Source organism: Magallana gigas, chromosome 10 (assembly GCF_963853765.1).
Source record: "Magallana gigas chromosome 10, xbMagGiga1.1, whole genome shotgun sequence".
Classification (NCBI taxonomy): domain Eukaryota; kingdom Metazoa; phylum Mollusca; class Bivalvia; order Ostreida; family Ostreidae; genus Magallana; species Magallana gigas.
The window spans coordinates 19,689,470-19,707,058 of NC_088862.1; the positions used below are offsets into that span (position 1 = coordinate 19,689,470).

Genomic DNA, 17,589 nt, shown 5'->3' on the forward strand with positions numbered 1-17,589 from the left:
ATTTTAAATGTTTAAAATTGAATAAGGGTTTTCTATTCTGAGAGAGCAGATATGGGACAACAAAACTTAAAACAAGAGGCCCATGGGCCACATCGCTCACCTGAGGAACAATAGGTATGATAAAGTCAGCTTAATGGAGTCATAATACAAACAATCTGGACAATGTACAATAATACATGTAGATCCTGTATAAATAAAATCCATTTTTCCCCCTTGGAACTCGGATAGCCCTGATTGCTGCCAATATTTACAAGAGCAGACTTGAATCACCGCTCCTGCACATATATAGGGACTCAATGTTACGCAGGGAGGGATGACCGCACACCTACGCTACTCAACAGGTTCCAACGTTAACGCAAGCAGGGATGACCGCACACTTGCGCCAACAGCTCAACCTAACGCAAGCAGGGAGTGCCACACACTTGTGCTAGAAAGGCCTGAACACCAGCAGGGATGACCATACAAAGCACCACCGCCGCAACCACCACCAATACAAGCAGGTATGACTGCACACTTGTATTAATGCGATACAGGGCAGGAATGACCGCACACTCTGTATCGAAGATTAGATAGAGCAGGGATGTCCACACACTCAATCTATTAGTACCTGTTCAAATTTAACCCCAAACAGTCGCTCTTCATAATGCTATAGACACTGTCCCTATATATGTGCCGGCCTAAAATAATTCATAGTATCTAAAAATTGGAAATCAAAAATAAACAAACTAATCCGGCCTAACCCAAAACTTCTTATGCAGAACAACTTATATACATTAAAGTTTTATTATTGTATAAAAATAATCATCACAATAATTGGTTAACAGTGGATGCATTAATTAAAATAATCAAGAATCAATAAATCAAGGGCAATAACTCACTACAGTAATACAAAAAGATTCTAATGAAAAAATAGCTGCCTGCTTCAATTTTATAGTCATATCAAATGTTGAGTATTGCAGTTCTCAAAAAGATCCTTTACAGTTGTTTATATATGGGATATTTAGCTACATCAAACTCTGAACCTTCTTGTGAGACCGAAGAATTGTCCTGGAGCCAAAGTCTTAACAATTATAAAGAATCATCTTGCTGATTAGTTTCTGAGAAGAAGATTTTTAAAGATTTACTCTATATATTTCTATGTAAAACTTTAACACCCCCCCCCCCCATGTGGCCTCACCCTACCCCCAGGGATCATGATTTTCACAACTTTGAATCTACACTACCTGAGGATACTTCCACATAAGTTTCAGCTTTCCTGGCTGATTAGTTTCTGAGAAGAAGATTTTTAAATATTTACTCTATATATTCCTAGGTAAAACTTCGACCCCCCCATTGTGCCCCACCCTACCCCCAGGGATCATGATTTTCACATATATATATTTCTATGTAAAATTTTAACACCCCCCCCCCAATGTGGCCTCACCCTACCCCCAGGGATCATGATTTTCAAGTTTCAGCTTTCCTGGCTGATTAGTTTCTGAGAAGAAGATTTTTAAAGATTTACTCTATATTTTCCTATGTAAAACTTCGACCCCCCCTTGTGGCCACACCCTACACCCAGGGGTCATGATTTTCACAACTTTGAATCTACACAACCTGAGGATGCTTCCACACAAGTTTCAGCTTTCCTGGCTGTTTAGTTTCTGAGAAAAAGATTTTTAAAGATTTACTCTATATATTCCTATGTAAAATTTCGACCCCCCATTGTGGCCCCACCCTACCCCCGGGGGTCATGAATTTCACAACTTCGAATCTACACAACCTGAGGATGCTTCCACACAAGTTTCAGCTTTCCAGGCTGTTTAGTTTCTGAGAAGAAGATTTTTAAAGATTTACTCTATATATTCCTATGTAAAACTTCAACCCCCCATTGTGGCCCCACCCTACCCCCGGGGGTCATGAATTTCACAACTCTGAATTTACACTACCTGAGGATGCTTCCACACAAGTTTCAGCTTTCCTGGCTCTCTGGTTCTTGAGAAGAAGATTTTTTAAAATATCTCGAAATTTTTCATTAATTTCTAATTATCTCCCCTTGAAAACGGGTGTGGTCCTTAATTTTCACAACTTTGAATCCCCTTTGCCTAAGGATGATTTGTGCCAAGTTTGGTTGAAATTGGCCTAGTAGTTCTTGAGAAGATGTTGAAAATGTGAAAAGTTTACGGACGGACAGACGGACAGACAGACGGACAGACGGACAGACGGACGACAGACAAAATGTGATCAGAATAGCTCACTTGAGCTTTCAGCTCAGGTGAGCTAAAAACAAACAATATTGCATTTTATTCAAGACAATACATGTATATCCCTATGTAGAGAACATATCAATTTAACTGGAAGATCATTCATTTGATCCCCTTTAAGAGTTTTAATAATTAAAATGTTCAGATTTACATTTGTAGCATTTCTAAAACATATCGATCCTTTTACTATTAGCTTATCTTTTCTGAAAAATTAGAAACTTTGGCAATGTATTATGTACTGTATGTAAATTAAAACCTTTAATAGTCTATTATAATAAAAGAAAGATAACTCTTAATTGCTATTGATATTGACTTTGATGAAAATCAATATGAATTTTTTTGAAAAATACAGGTATATGGAAAAATTAATAGCAGCGGGATATTACACTTTAATCTCCTGCTTGCTTCAGATTTTCACTTTGGACAATCCTTCCAACTCCCCATTTCTCAATAAACGACTGATACGATAATTATTATTGTAAAGAAACTATCTTACATGTACTTCACAGAAATATATATAACATCAGGTGCCTGTCATGGTAATTAAAATGTTTATTTATTAATATCATTAATATTACTATATTTTAAGAAAAAAATTCAGGTTATAGCAAGAGGTACTGTGACTTCGTCATGGTGAGTATTTTATATTAAAACTATAATCTGCTTCAAAAATCTCTTTTTATATGGAGAAAATACATTATTTTAAAGCAATATGAGCTGCAATTTTCATGTTGAAATTTTTTTTATAAAAAGATATTTTCTACTAAAATGAAAAAAAAAATATCATAGTTTTAAAATTTCTGTTAGCCATATTTTTGTGGGAAAAGCCGTGAAGAAGTTTTAATTGGAGCAAAATTGAAATATTGTCGTCCTATACAAAAAATGATCTGCTATCATAAAAAATTCAAATTGCTATCATATGATAGCAATTCGAATTTTTTATGATAGCAGATCAATTTTTTTCCTTAGAAGAGATATCTTTCTTCTGACAAAAATTGCTGATTTTTTCATATCTTATTTATCATAAAAGTTTAAGTTACATGCAGATTTATCATACTAGCAGGTTTTTGCAGCAAAATAAAAATCTAAAAAATACAGCTCATATTGCTTTAAAACATTTCAATGGATAACGAAAAAAGGCCTGATTTGATCTGAATTAACTAATTTAATTTATCACTTGCAAGAAGATTAGATAAATTTACATAAGGGCAACGTTAAATGATGCACTGTGCAATTTTAGTCGAAACTGATTCAGAGCTTAAAATAGTATAAAAACGTAAAGAATTAAGGCAGAGAACGACAACAAGTCAGATAAGAGAAGCTCACTGTCACTGATAATATACTGCATGTATGTCTGTCACGGTTTCTCCTTTTCTTCAATTTTTGTTTTTATTGATAAATTGGTTTTCACAATTATTTTCATGTCGAACTATAATTTCATTAATAAAATTAAAAAACAAGAGGCCACATCGCTCTCCTGCATTAGAGTTCCTTGTTACATTCTATTTCATAGCATATGCTACCGGTATTTCTATTTTAAACTTAATTTGAACCCCTTCTGGGGCCCCAGTATTAGTCCAGAGTTTATGGTTGGCTTTAACAATTTATAGAATCTACACTATTTGAGGATCCTTGCATAGTAATCTCAAAAACTGTAGCATCGTAGTTCTCCAAAAAAAACTTCTTAAAACATTTGGAAGATATATTTTTATGTTAAACTTTGAACCCATCTTGGGGCCCCAGTATTAGTCCAGTGGTCACAGCTTTATTTATTTAGAATCTACATTTGGATAGAAATCTCACAAATTGAAGCAAATTGTAGTTCTCCATTAAAAGATTCTAAAATATTTTCCCTCTATATTTCTATGTTAAACTTAATTTGAACCCCTTCTCACCTGGGGCCCCAGTATTAGATCAAGGGTCACAGGTTTTATAATTTAGAATCTACGCTATTTTAGATTGCTTACGTAGTAATCTGACAAATTGAAGCATTTTAGTTCTTGAGAAGGAGATTTTGAAACATGTTCAATTTATACTTCTACGTTAAACTTTGTACTCATCTTGGGTCCCCAGTATTAGTCCAGGGGTCATTTTTTTTTAAAAATACATGTATTGAATCCAAGGTAGTAATCTCACAAATTGTAGCTCTCGAGAAGAAAGGTTTTAAACATTTTTCCTATTTACTTCCACGAATGTCTCTTGGTACCCCATTATTAGCTCGTGGGTCAAGTTTTTACCAATTCAGAATCTACAATATTTCTCTGTTAACTTTGAACCCCTTCCAGGGCCCCCAATATTAGTCTAGGGGTCAAGGCTTTCACAATTCAGAATTTTCACAATTTGAGTATGCTTGAATAGTAATCTCACATATATAAGTATTGTAGTTCTCCAGAAGATTTTTAAACATTTTTCCTCTATATTTCTATATGTTAAACTTTGAACCCCTTCTAAGGCACCACTATTAAATCGAGGGTTAGGGCTTTCATAATTAAGAATTTTCACTATTTGAGGATCCTTGCTCAGTAACCTCACCAACTGTGACATTGTAGTTCTTAAGAAGAATAAAATTTTTAAACATGTTTCCTATAAATGTCTACCTATATTAAACTTTGAACCCCTCTTGGTGCCCAGGTATAGGTCCTGGGGTCACAATTTTAACACATTAGAATCTAAAATAGCCAAGGATGTATTTACGGATATAACAAAGTAAATCCATTGGTCCTTAAAATTAGGACTTCGCTATAACCAAGTTTTTACTGTAGTTCTTGAGAAGAAGATTTCTAAAACATTTTTTTAAACATGTTTAAACATGTTTAAATTTGAACCCCACCTGGAGCCCCAGATTTGGTCCGGAGGTCATGATTTTTACAGTTTACAATCTTCACTATATATATAAAAGCCTTTGTGTAAAAATTGGCATTTCTAGTGCAGTGGTTCTTGAGAAGAATATTTTTAAACATTTTTTCCAATGTATTTCCATCTTAAACTTTCAACCCCGCTTGGAGCCATAGTTTTGGTCCAGGGTTCACAATTAATTTTACAATTTATCATCTTCACTATATATACAAGCTTTCGTGTAAACATTGGCATTTCTAGTACAGTGGTTCTTGAGAAGAAGATATTTTTAAAGGCATGCACCCTATTTTCACTGTTTTGTTATCATCTCCCCTTTAAAAGGGGTTTAGCCCCTTTTTTTTAACAATTTAGAATCCCCTTATCATAACGATGCTTTGTACTAAGTTTAACAAAATTTGGCCCAGTGGTTTTAGAGAAGTGAAAAATGTGAAAAGTTTACAGATGGACAGACAGACAGACCGACGACGGACAAAGGATGATCAGAAAAGCTCACTTGAACTTTCCGTTCAGGTGAGCTAAAAAACAATACAAGTTTTCTGTTATGAAATTTTATCACTATCTATCTTGTCAGAGTAAAGGAAATGACTGAAAATAGTTTACAGGAATTTGCAATGCAAACAACATGAAACAGTTACTACAGTGTTAAGTTGAAACTGTTACTACAGGGATGGTTATATATGTTGAAAAACAAGCAAAGTGCATAAAGGGTGTAAACGAATTCTGGTAGAAAATATGGTTATCAGTTCTGTCAACTTCTCCTTATAAAAAAGGGATGTGTTATTAAACAAAAAATGAAGGACTATTTGTGCATTTTGATTTCAGTTGTTCTTCACTGACATGCATGCATGTGTTTTTATCAAGAAAACCAGCAGAAATTAATTGGAAAGGAGCCAGGGACATAATATAGTACCGGTATATTGAATTTATCTTTACAAAACTGTATATGCACACTTACAAAAGATAACGGTATCTGTTACAAGACCTGCTGGTGCTGCGATGATGATGATGATGGGTTGATGATGATGATGATGGGTTGATGACGATGTGACGACGATGATGAAGTGGTCAACTTCCTTCATTCAACATCTTTATTTGATGTAAAAACAAAAATTAAGAACATTAATTTTCACAAAATCTTAATTAGTATATGTTAAAAAATAGTTTGAAAATTATATAATAATTTCATACGGTATTGTAAGATAAATTGTTTTAATATCAATACAATATATTAAATACTATCTTGCATCCTACGATACTATACAATACATATCACTTTCGATATCACTTTTTGTGTCCGAGGTCGATATAACTTAACATGGGTCCATATAACCACATATTAAGTGCAATAAAGTCCATAATTATTATAGTTATATTAATTAATATAATCACTCAGAGTAAAGTTAGGCCTATGGCTAACAAAAAGTTTGTTTATAAATACAGAAAAGTTAATGAATTGTACATTACGACGTTAACCATAATATGCAATCCTATAAAATACTTAAAATATTAATTACGAAATCAAGCTATCACCAGATTTTAAACAACGAGAATTAGAGATTACTTGTCATATAGATAAACGGATTATGATTGAATGAAGAACATTTTGCACATTAATATTTTTGATATTCTGTATTTAATAACTCTTGTTGATAAATTGTCTTTACAATTGTACCTTTTCTTGTTAATATTGCCAAGTTGTGCAACATCATATTCCACAAATGCGCTTTTGCGTCGATATAGTAAAAGAACGAATGTCACGTGGTGTACTTTCAGCATATGAAAATGACGAAAAATCATTGTCTTATATAACATAATATTATATATCATACAATACCATATCATATGATTTAATAATATACATAACAATATATTATATGAAACAATATCATGTGATAAAATGATAAATAAAGTACATACAATATCATATTATACAATATTGTATCATAATGATAATTAGGGTGGGGATCTCAACATTTATTAAAAAATTCAAAGGAGCTAGGAGGTGGTTGGGGGGGGGGGGGGTTAAAGACAACTTGTGGGGCCATGTACTTAATACCATTCCATAAACTTTACCACCATCTGATACAACATAATACAAAAAACATGAATATATATGGTTTAATGGTCTGATCTCAAAAGTTTTTAAGATTTATTTGGTAATTCCCTGTTTTATGGGGTCAGAACAATCCCAAAGGGTCATGACCTAAATAACATTTAATGTGCCATAATACATTAGGAACAAAAAACATATAGGATGAAATAGTTTTCCAGATACTTTGTCATTTTCAGGTTTGGAAAGGGGTGAGGATGTCCCCAGGGGCATGCAGATCAGCAGAATTGGATAGAATGATGACTATATTGGGCACCTGCAGAGTGGGGCCCCAATTAAGTTGTTAATAGTTACAAAATCAATCTTAAAAAAATATTGATTCTATGTTTTATTCAGAAGTGTCTATATTTTCAAAACGATTAACAAATTAATCAGCCAAAATGAGTACTAGTTATAAATAACCGATTGGCATTCCTAGTATATGTCACATCTTTATATATACATGCATATATAATAACATGTATATTTGTTAACAATAAGGATTAAAATGCACAAATTTCATGAGTCATTAACCTTAACATACCACATGTACACATGTGTCTCTTCACTCTCTTGACAAAAAAGAATATTAGGCAAAATAAAAGAAAATTACGGTACACCAACATTAATTTAACTCTTTTTCTACTACTGGTGTGTGCTGATGGGGTAGGGGGTTTAATTGAAAAAAAAGCTGCAGCATCATGCCTTCATTCTCACTAGAATTGTATCTGATCCACACATCCTGGGGATGGGGAAGGGTTAAGACCCTAGTTCCCCTACCTCCTTATTATAACTCATATAACATGATAAGTTTCTACAAATTTAATATGAAATGTTACTGGGTCAATTCAATAATCATGTAAGACTGACAAATGAAAAAATAACTTTTGCAATTAAAACTGTACAAGTGCAATAGGAATTGAGTTAACAATGATAAACTTAAATTATTTAATATGCTGGCAATCTAATTAAAATTAGACGTTCTGAATCCGCTATCGCTTCTCCGTTTGAGTAGGGGATTCAGAACGTCTAATTTTAATTAGATTGATATGCTGGCAAAGGGATATATCACTTTTTTAGAAAGTAAAAGTCAAACTTAAATGTTTTGTATACCAGTGTCTCATAATATTGTGCTAGAGTACTACATGTATTTTATATACCTATATCGGTCAACATCACAATGAGCACAATATGAATTCCTTTAGCTGATCACCATAAAAGAAACGTTTATTCACGTTAATTAATCCTATTCTGCACATGCATGTACACCACGTGAAACCCATATCTATAACCAAAGAGCCGGGTAAAACTAATTAGTACCCGCTAATGCAACCCTGCAGAATTCGTGTTGGGTACATAACTGCTGACAAAGATCATTTACCCGTAACATATTGTATGAAAATGTTTTTATTTTCACAACTTTACTCTTTAAAATCCCTTGCACAATTTATGAGGTAATTAACAATGTAAAGCACAAATTTTAAGGTGGTATATATTGGACACCTGCATATTGTGATATACTCCCTTTTGAACTAAACAAATAAAGTATAAAATGTAATTTCCCCCCAAAATAATGTTAGTACCTAAAAGCATAGTGCAATATGGGTTAAAGCGTTAACCGTGTGTCTGTAAGTAGAGAGTTCGAATCCTGGTGGGGCTTATCAAAATTTTAAAATTTATTTTTAATAGGCAAATATTGTAATTAACATTTTAAAATTCTTAAACGGTGAAAATGTTTCAATTTTAATATAAACTTTAACTATATAATAAAAATTATACACTTTTATCTACATTAATTAATATCTACACGTGTCCGATACCACCTTTATAAATAATTATACACATATCTTCTGTCCTAGTTGTCCTGCAGTGAAAATCGTTGCACAATTAGTCATATTTTTGCATTTTTTACAAGCTTCTTTATGCAACTACATGTACAGGGATTCATTGTTATCAAAATATTCTGATGTTTATTTATCCATGGGTAGTGGGTGGGGGTGGGGTGTGTGTGTTAGTTTAATTTTGTTTGGAATAATTTTCTATGACATGAAATGTGAAATGTTTAGATTATTGATAAATTCACTTGCAAACAGTTCAACCCAAATTGTACATAAAGGGCAATATGTGTATTATGGGATGAGATCTCATCCTTTATGATTATTATAGTTTTTAAAAAATACCGGAAATTGCATGTGGCCTTCTTCTCGACGAAAACTGCAATGTTACAAAAGAGTGCAATGCCATGTCATTTAAGGGCAAATTACACTTGGTGCGGGTACTACTCATGTCTAATGAAAGCATCTAGTTTATTTCAAACTTGGTTTATTCTCGAGGGATAAGCATTACATCTACAAAAAACGTCATGATAATAAAATTATGATGCACTTTAAATTGTTTTCTCGCTAGGAGTATGACCGAAGTGTGGAATAACTTGTTTGTTGAGTAAAAGTTTGTTTTATACATGTATGATTATTATTTAAATCCATTATTAATACATATTGAATTTTGCTTTATTGTTGGACAATATCATGAGAAAGAGGAAAAGGGGTATAGATTATATATAATTATAATTTATAAGGCATTTAACTTTGATTTAACAAGAAGAAGTTTACGTAGGCCATTATATAAGCTGTTACGTTTAAATCTTGTACAAGTGACGCCATTACAAACTTGAATTGGCTTAGATTTTGGTGTAGGTGTGCATTTAATCAAACGAATTCGAATTCTTCAAATGATAAATTGCACACGCGGATCCAGGTTCAAGCGGTTTTTTTTTTGGGGGGGGGGGGGCGGGTTGTTTGGCCATATGGATCCACGTAGGCGTATGTTTTGATAACCCCCTACAACTAATCGTCGTGTTGGATACTGTATGAAATCAATTCACATTCATTTAAATGAAATTTATATCATTAATTGTTGACAAATAGACGGATTTAATGTATGATTTTCCCAAGGAGGGGGTTCCGAAAGATAAAGAAGATGGCTGATTAAGGCGTGTAAAATGCCTTTATGAGTGAAGATAACATACTTCTAAACTAAAATATCAACAAATCTGATGATTTTTTCTTTAAATAATTAAAAACAACCCTTACCAAAGTAAAATTATTGCTGCAACAATGAAGCAATATTGCAGCAACACATTTTTGTTACCAGAAACCAGATTTTGAGACAAGTGAAATGTTGCCGCTAGCTGCAACAACTTCTGGTAACATTTTGGCAATACTGCTGGAGTGTTGCCGCTAGCGGCAATAACTTCTGGCAACATTCTGGCAATACTCTGTAAAAAATTATATTAACATGCACCTAGAATATTGCCACTAGCTGCAACAACTTGTGGTAATATTCTGGCTACACTCAGTATCATACTGCCAGAAATAGTTTTCTGGTAACATCTACATGTATTTGATCATTTAAATCATGAACTAATTTATACATAATATATATAATTCAATCTGGCAATACTGCTAGGCATCATATTTGATTTCTGCTTTAATTATAATTTAAGGAGAAGCCGAGCAGTGGAGGGGGGTTAAAAAATTGTCAATTATTTAGATATGATTTCAGTTATACATGTAACACCTCAAAATTTGCTAGAAGTTTACCACAAACTTTTCTTTTTCCTCTGATTTATTATGCTTACCGAGCTTAATTTGCAAAAGCTTTAGCAGAATTTAGACTTATAAAATTTTACACATTCAGCACAAGTCTAAAACTGTCAATTATAATTGCATGAATTGCTTTTCCCCCCAAAATAATAATAAGTCGAAAAAATTAAATCTAATAAATATTTTATGATTAAAGTCTTATTTTAAGAAAGTTTCAATTAAACGTGATGTTCACTTCAATGGCATATAACTGTTATGCATGGTTACGATGTACTGTTTGAACTCATGTTTTACGTGAATACCGACCTGTCCGTTCTTTTGTACCGGTATATTCTTTTTTATTAAGTTAAAATATCAGTCTACTTAGATTTGAGTATCTAAACTGCTCAATGCATGTTGAATTATGAATTTTCGTATGCTATTTGTTTCCACTTTTACTTTCGTTTCAATGTTAAGTTACGCGCGCGCTGATTGGTCGATCAAATCGCTAGCCGCCAATTTTCAAAATACACTGTCAATGGAGTGTTTATCTGTAAAAACATAGGTAATCATAGATTACTAAGCTCACCGAGACGGAGCATCACCCTTATGAGACATTACCTTCATAAGACCACCTTTATCATTTTATATGAAAATCATACTTTATGATCTTGGATATTCATGGATTCTGTTTTGACAAAATATTGTATATCATCTGATAAATTTTTTTATGATAATCATATGTTCATATGTTTATCAATTCAATGATATAAAATTAAATATTGTATCATGTCATATTTATAATATTTATCATATAATACAATAAAATACCGTAATAAACAATAATGAGATATGATATTGTAACGTATGATATGACATTGTATTGTGTTATACCTTATTGTATTTGATCACATAATACAATATCATAAAATATAATACAATATACTATTATATTACAATATCATATTACATAATACATCATAACATTGAAACATGATATTATATTGTATAATATTGTATGATATTGTATTGAATGACACTGAAATATATTTGATACATTATATGATATTATATCATATAATACAATATAATTTGATTCCAACATTGTATCGTAACAAATGATACAATATTATGTGATAAAGTAAAATATTATAAAATACATTATTATATGATACATATTGTATCATATGACACAATAATATATATTACAATATCATATAATACAATTTCATGTGATATGATATTATATCATATAAACCAATATCATATCATACAATATCGTATGATAAAATATAATATTATATTACAATATCATATAATACAATTTCATGTGATATAATTATATATTACTGAAACCAATATCATAATTATTATAAATAGTGTATGATACAATATTATAGAATATACAATATTGTATCATAGGATACAATATAATATTTTGCAATATCTTATGTAATTGTATCATTTGATAAAATAATAAATTAAAAATACAATATAATATTATACAATATTGTATCATAATATACAATACTATACATTACAATATCATGATACAATATCATATCATAAAATATCAAAAAAATTGATACAATATCATATCGTATCGTATAACTTTTTATAATATAACATATGATATCATATCAAACAATATTGTTTCATATCATACAATACTATATCATAGGAATCATGTTATATCATTTATCAACAAACACATCTATCTATCGATCTGGTTTGAGTGAGGTAGGAGATTTCTTTAGCATCCTTGATAATGGAGATCAGGCTCTGCATCTGAAGCAACCTCTGCGTTTAATTTATAATAAAGTTAAATCAACTATGCAAGCTTTCATCTATAAAACATGTGACCTGTTCCAAAAAACTAAACCTCATCCAGCATCCGAAACCTATGACTCAGATTCAGCATTCAAGCCCATCAGGTGCATTGGTATCATAAGACGCATCATCCATGCAAGTTTGGTGAAGTTTGGACCAGTAATAACTAAGATATCTTCATCAGAGGGCACTAGCAATTAAAACCTTTACTTCCTCCAGCATCCGCAACCTATGGCTCAGATTCAGCATCCATGCCTGTCAGGTGCATCTGTATCATAAGACACACCATCCATTCAAGTTTGGTGAAGTTAGGACCTGTAATAACTAAGATTAATTTTTTAGCATCCTTGATAATGGAGATCAAGCTCTGCATCTGAAGCTACCTCTGCGATTCATTCATATTACAGTTAAATCAACTATGCAAGTTTGAAATAGTACTATCATCTATTAAACATGTGACCTGTTCCAAAAAACTTAACTTTATCCAGCATCCGAAACCTATGGCTCACACTCAGCATTCAAGCCTGTCAGGTGCATCAGTATCATAAGACACACCATCCATGGAAGTCTGGTGAAGTAAGGACAAGTAATAACTAAGGTATCATCATTAGAGGGCACCTGTTTCAAAAACTTTATTTAACCAGCTCTTAAAACCTTAACCTCCTCCAGCATCCGAATCCTATTGCTCAGATTCAGCATTCAAACCTGTCTGGTGCATCAGTATCATAAGACACATCATCCATACAAGTTTGGTGAAGTTAGGACCAGTAGTAACTTAGATATTGCTATCAATGGGCACCTGCAACAAAAACTTTAACCTGCTCCAAAAACCTTAACCTCCTCCAGCATCCGAAACCTATAGCTCAGATTCAGCACTCAAACCTGTCTGGTGCATCAGTATCATAAGACACACCATCCATGCAAGTTTGGTGAAGTACGGACCAGCAGTAACTAAGATATTGCTATCAAAGGGCACCTGCAACAAAAACTTTAACCTGGTCCAACAACCTTAACCTCCTCCAGCATCTGAAATTTAGGACCCAGATTCAGCATCCAAGTCTTTCAAGTCCATAAGTAGGTCCAGATGCATCATCCATGCAAGTTTGGTGAAGACAGGACAAGTAATAGCTTAGATACAGGACCTGCAACAAAAACTTTAACCAGGTCCGGACGCCGACGCCGAGGGTATAGCATAAGCTCTCCTTGACTTCGTCTCGGTGAGCTAAAAAAATCAACGGCTGAACTGAGGACGAATCTGAGTGAACGAATCAAGTCTTGACATCCCCTGCACCATCTGCATGAGCACGTTTTTGAAAAAGTAAGTTTAGCGATAAAAATATATTCATTGAATGGCAGTTTAAACATGATTGTTATAAGAATATAAACCGAAAGACTGCGATCTACCATTATATCAATGGGTTTAACACTGTTTAAGAACCATGCGCGGATCTAGAATTTTATTCCCGGGGGGGGGGGGGTTCGGGTTCGACTGTTATTTGAGTTTGCCAGGGGAAGGGGGTCCGATGCATATTTTTGGTAATTTTATGTTATTTTAAAAAATTTGAAGGGGGAGGGGGTCTGGACATTTGGAATGCCTAGGACGAATGCCTTGATCAGTCGTAATACAGCAAGTGGTTGTGCAGGACTTATATGGTTTGAGCTTTGCTTACGGTAAACAGTGAACTTTTGTCCATATCCGCCTGTGTGCGTTGTGTCAATCGGTCTGTGCGCGTTGTGTCAATCAAACTACAATACATGTTATTCTGCAGCAATAAATTGTCACTGATTGGCCGAGTACTTTTAGTCAAGTTTCATCATGATTTGTTCATCATATTTGTGTTTATTGTATTTATGTGTTAAATTCAAAGATTATTAATTTTAACTGGTGTCCTTTATAAGCATGTTGAAATTCCAGTTTCAGGTCTCTAATATTATACATTATATTTTTAATTCAATACTTATTTTGTGCATGTTACATTGAATAATAATTTTTTTTACTTCTGTAATATTGTGTAATCACAAACTATTTTTTATTTTTTATTTTTGAAAGTCCAAACTTAATGTAATGCGAAATGTTAGCCTTGTTGTAACCTTTTTGCATTTTTAAAAAAATAAAACTGTAATGGTAATTAAAGTTTTTTTTTTCATTTTGGTTGTAGATTAATACATGACTGCTTTACTGTATACATTTATTATTTATAAATATTGCATATATTGTACCATTGATGCCAGAGCACAGAAAATGCATTGAACCAATATTTCTGCAATGTCATTTTTCTTATGCAAATGTATTGCCAGAAAGGTGTTGTCGCAACAATATGTTGCAGCAAAACTTTTGCGGCAACGTCTTTCTAGCAATATTGCCGCAATCTCATTTGCATACGAAAAACGCTACTGCAGCAACGTTGCCGCAATGTATTGCCAGAAAGGTGTTGTCGCAAAAATATGTTGCAGCAAAACTTTTGCGGCAACATCTTTCTGGCAATATTGCCGCAATCTCATTTGCATACGAAAAACGCTACGGCAGCAACATTGCCGCAATGTATTGCCAGAATGTTGCTGCAGTATTGCTGCAATAATGCCAGAATGTGTTGCCAGAAGGTCAATATTTTGGTAAGGGAATGTACATTTAAAATAACTTCGGTTTGTAACTCTTAAATATTTTAAATACTTAAAATAGGTTAATTTAAACTGGCGTATACGTGTCAAAACCTCCAAATAGTGTCATTTTTAGAACTTCAATGCCTTTATTTTTATAGAGTGGGTCTGAGCTCCATATTTTTGTCATAGTCTAAATACGGTCTAATACAATTTGAAACAATTTCAATCAACAAAAACGTGGAGAGATAACCCACTTTACTTTTAAGTATGCCATTCTGTATCCCAACTATTGAATGTTTAAAAAAAAAAATAATACAAGTCCGTAAATTCATGGGTAAAGTCTCATATATATAGCATCTGAACGTTTGTTGTGAATGAATTGGCTCAGTGGTTAGAGCACCAGTAACCTCACAGTCTTAGGGTTTTAGGTTATGGGTTCGAAACCACCAACACTATAGATTTTTTTTTCTTATCGTTTGTTGAAATATTCCAAACTGAATATACTTTGTAATTATCCTTTTTTAAACTTTTATTATAACATATCAAATACATATAATATTAAATTTGAATTTAAATTGTATTTAATGACTTAACTAAATGGGCATTTGCGCCATCTTAATTCCCCCATCTTCTTTGTATTCCGAGTTTCCCGATCCCTTTGACCCCCCCCACCCTTCTTGATCTGCACACGTAATTAACAACTCTTGATTAAATAATGTAAGATCCCTGCATATCAGATTTTACATACAAAGACAAAACAAATATTTTATGTTTGAGGCCCCCAAAAACATATATGAATTAACACCAAAATAATACATTTATTTTTGACATAAACATGAATAAACTGTTTTTTAAAGTTATAAAGTGTATGTTTTCTGGATGACTTTTTTTCATCTTGATGTTTTACCCGAACTTTAAAACTGTACAGTAGACATGTATCAGCTGCGTATACAAGTGCATTTACTAGGGCTGGGACGATACTGTACTTAGCTGATTCGGTACATATCACGATACATGAGATGCGATACGATACATATCACGATACATTGCAACTAAATGAAAACATCAATAAAGGTTTAAAATTTATTCAATCTGTCGATGTATTACCGCATGTCCAAAGTTATTTCATTATATTTAGAATGAGCGTTGCGCAATTTACAAATTACTTAAGTCTCATTCACACTACTTTTTCATAAACAAGTAATCCAAAAGTTTTCCACACTCCAGATTTCACTTCCAAACAGTTTTGACAACTTTACGAGGTTTTCCGCCGTCTTTGTACTTTCATATTAGGCGCGTGGACTAACAATAGCCGATATATAAAGTTCGGATATTTTTGGAAAATAAAAAAAAAGTTCAGTTAGGTATCGCTGTATTTATGTATCGATCCAAGTATCGTAAAAAAAAAAATACCGTGATGTACTGGTGCAACGTCCCATCCCTAGCATTTACTATATGTTTGCTATGCATCTAATTTTATTAAATATATTGTGGGTATATATATATATGATAATCAGCCATGTAGCATCGTTTTTGAAAAGGGGGGGGGGGGGCAAAGAAAATCAAATACAAAATGAAACTGTATCAATCATTATGAGGGTTGGGTTTCGTTCAAACGTATAAATTTATAAATTTAATCAAAAGATATTTTCTGTTTTGAAGACAGTGGAGGAATTGTTTCCTCCCCCCAATCCTCTCCAGCTGATGCTACATGTCTGACTATAGCTAACTAAAGCAATGTAGCTTACGTGTACTATTGATGACCCGAGTTGCATTGATATTGTCTTCCCTCAAAAAAGAATTTGTTGAATTGCCAAGATTTTCCAATCAGTTTCGACAAAGGTGGATTTCTTCTACATGTTCACGTGAAAAATGAAAGAAAAACAAAATGAATAAAGTCATGAACAGTAGCATGCATGGATCTAGAGGAGGGTGTCAGGGGAACCAGATACCCCCACCCTCAACACGGAAAAAATGCAAACCTTTTACATTTTATTTTTAAGTTAAGTTGTCAAAAATTAAGCCTTTGATCACCACAACAAACAAAACAGGTACGTACGACATAATCACATTAAAGTACGTTGTTTGAATTACCTACATAGCTTTATTTACCTACCTGAAGTAGATTTGTAAAGCTACTCAATCATATTTGTTTCTAAATGAGCATTTGTACAAAACGTCGCACTAGGGTACATCAATAATGTTCAAAAGATCTGGAAACAATTACTGTAAAGGGTAAAATTACATAAAGATGTCTTAATAAACCTACTTCAGGTAGGTAAATAAAGCTACAATGTACATGTACATGTATGTAGGTAATTCAAGCTACCTAGCAAAATTCAGTGATTGTACAGGACCTGCACAATTATTCTTTGGATCCCCCATG

At 32.9% G+C, this 17,589-nt stretch overlaps 1 long non-coding RNA gene across 9 annotated transcripts in view; it reads right to left on the bottom strand.

Moving 5' to 3' along the window:
• Nucleotides 1-17,589, bottom strand: part of LOC105333596 (uncharacterized) — a 39,476-nt gene that overhangs the window by 20,387 nt on the left and 1,500 nt on the right. For 7 of the 9 annotated variants that reach the window (XR_010710038.1, XR_010710041.1, XR_010710036.1 and 4 more), the window contains exons 2-3: nucleotides 16,952-17,056; nucleotides 6,055-6,185 (exon numbers count right to left, since the gene is read on the bottom strand). This is a non-coding gene — a long non-coding RNA (uncharacterized lncRNA). Of the gene's footprint in view, nucleotides 1-6,054; nucleotides 6,186-6,771; nucleotides 6,866-16,951; nucleotides 17,057-17,589 lie in introns of all 9 variants that reach the window. The other 2 variants (XR_010710037.1, XR_010710042.1) reach the window with 2 other exon arrangements.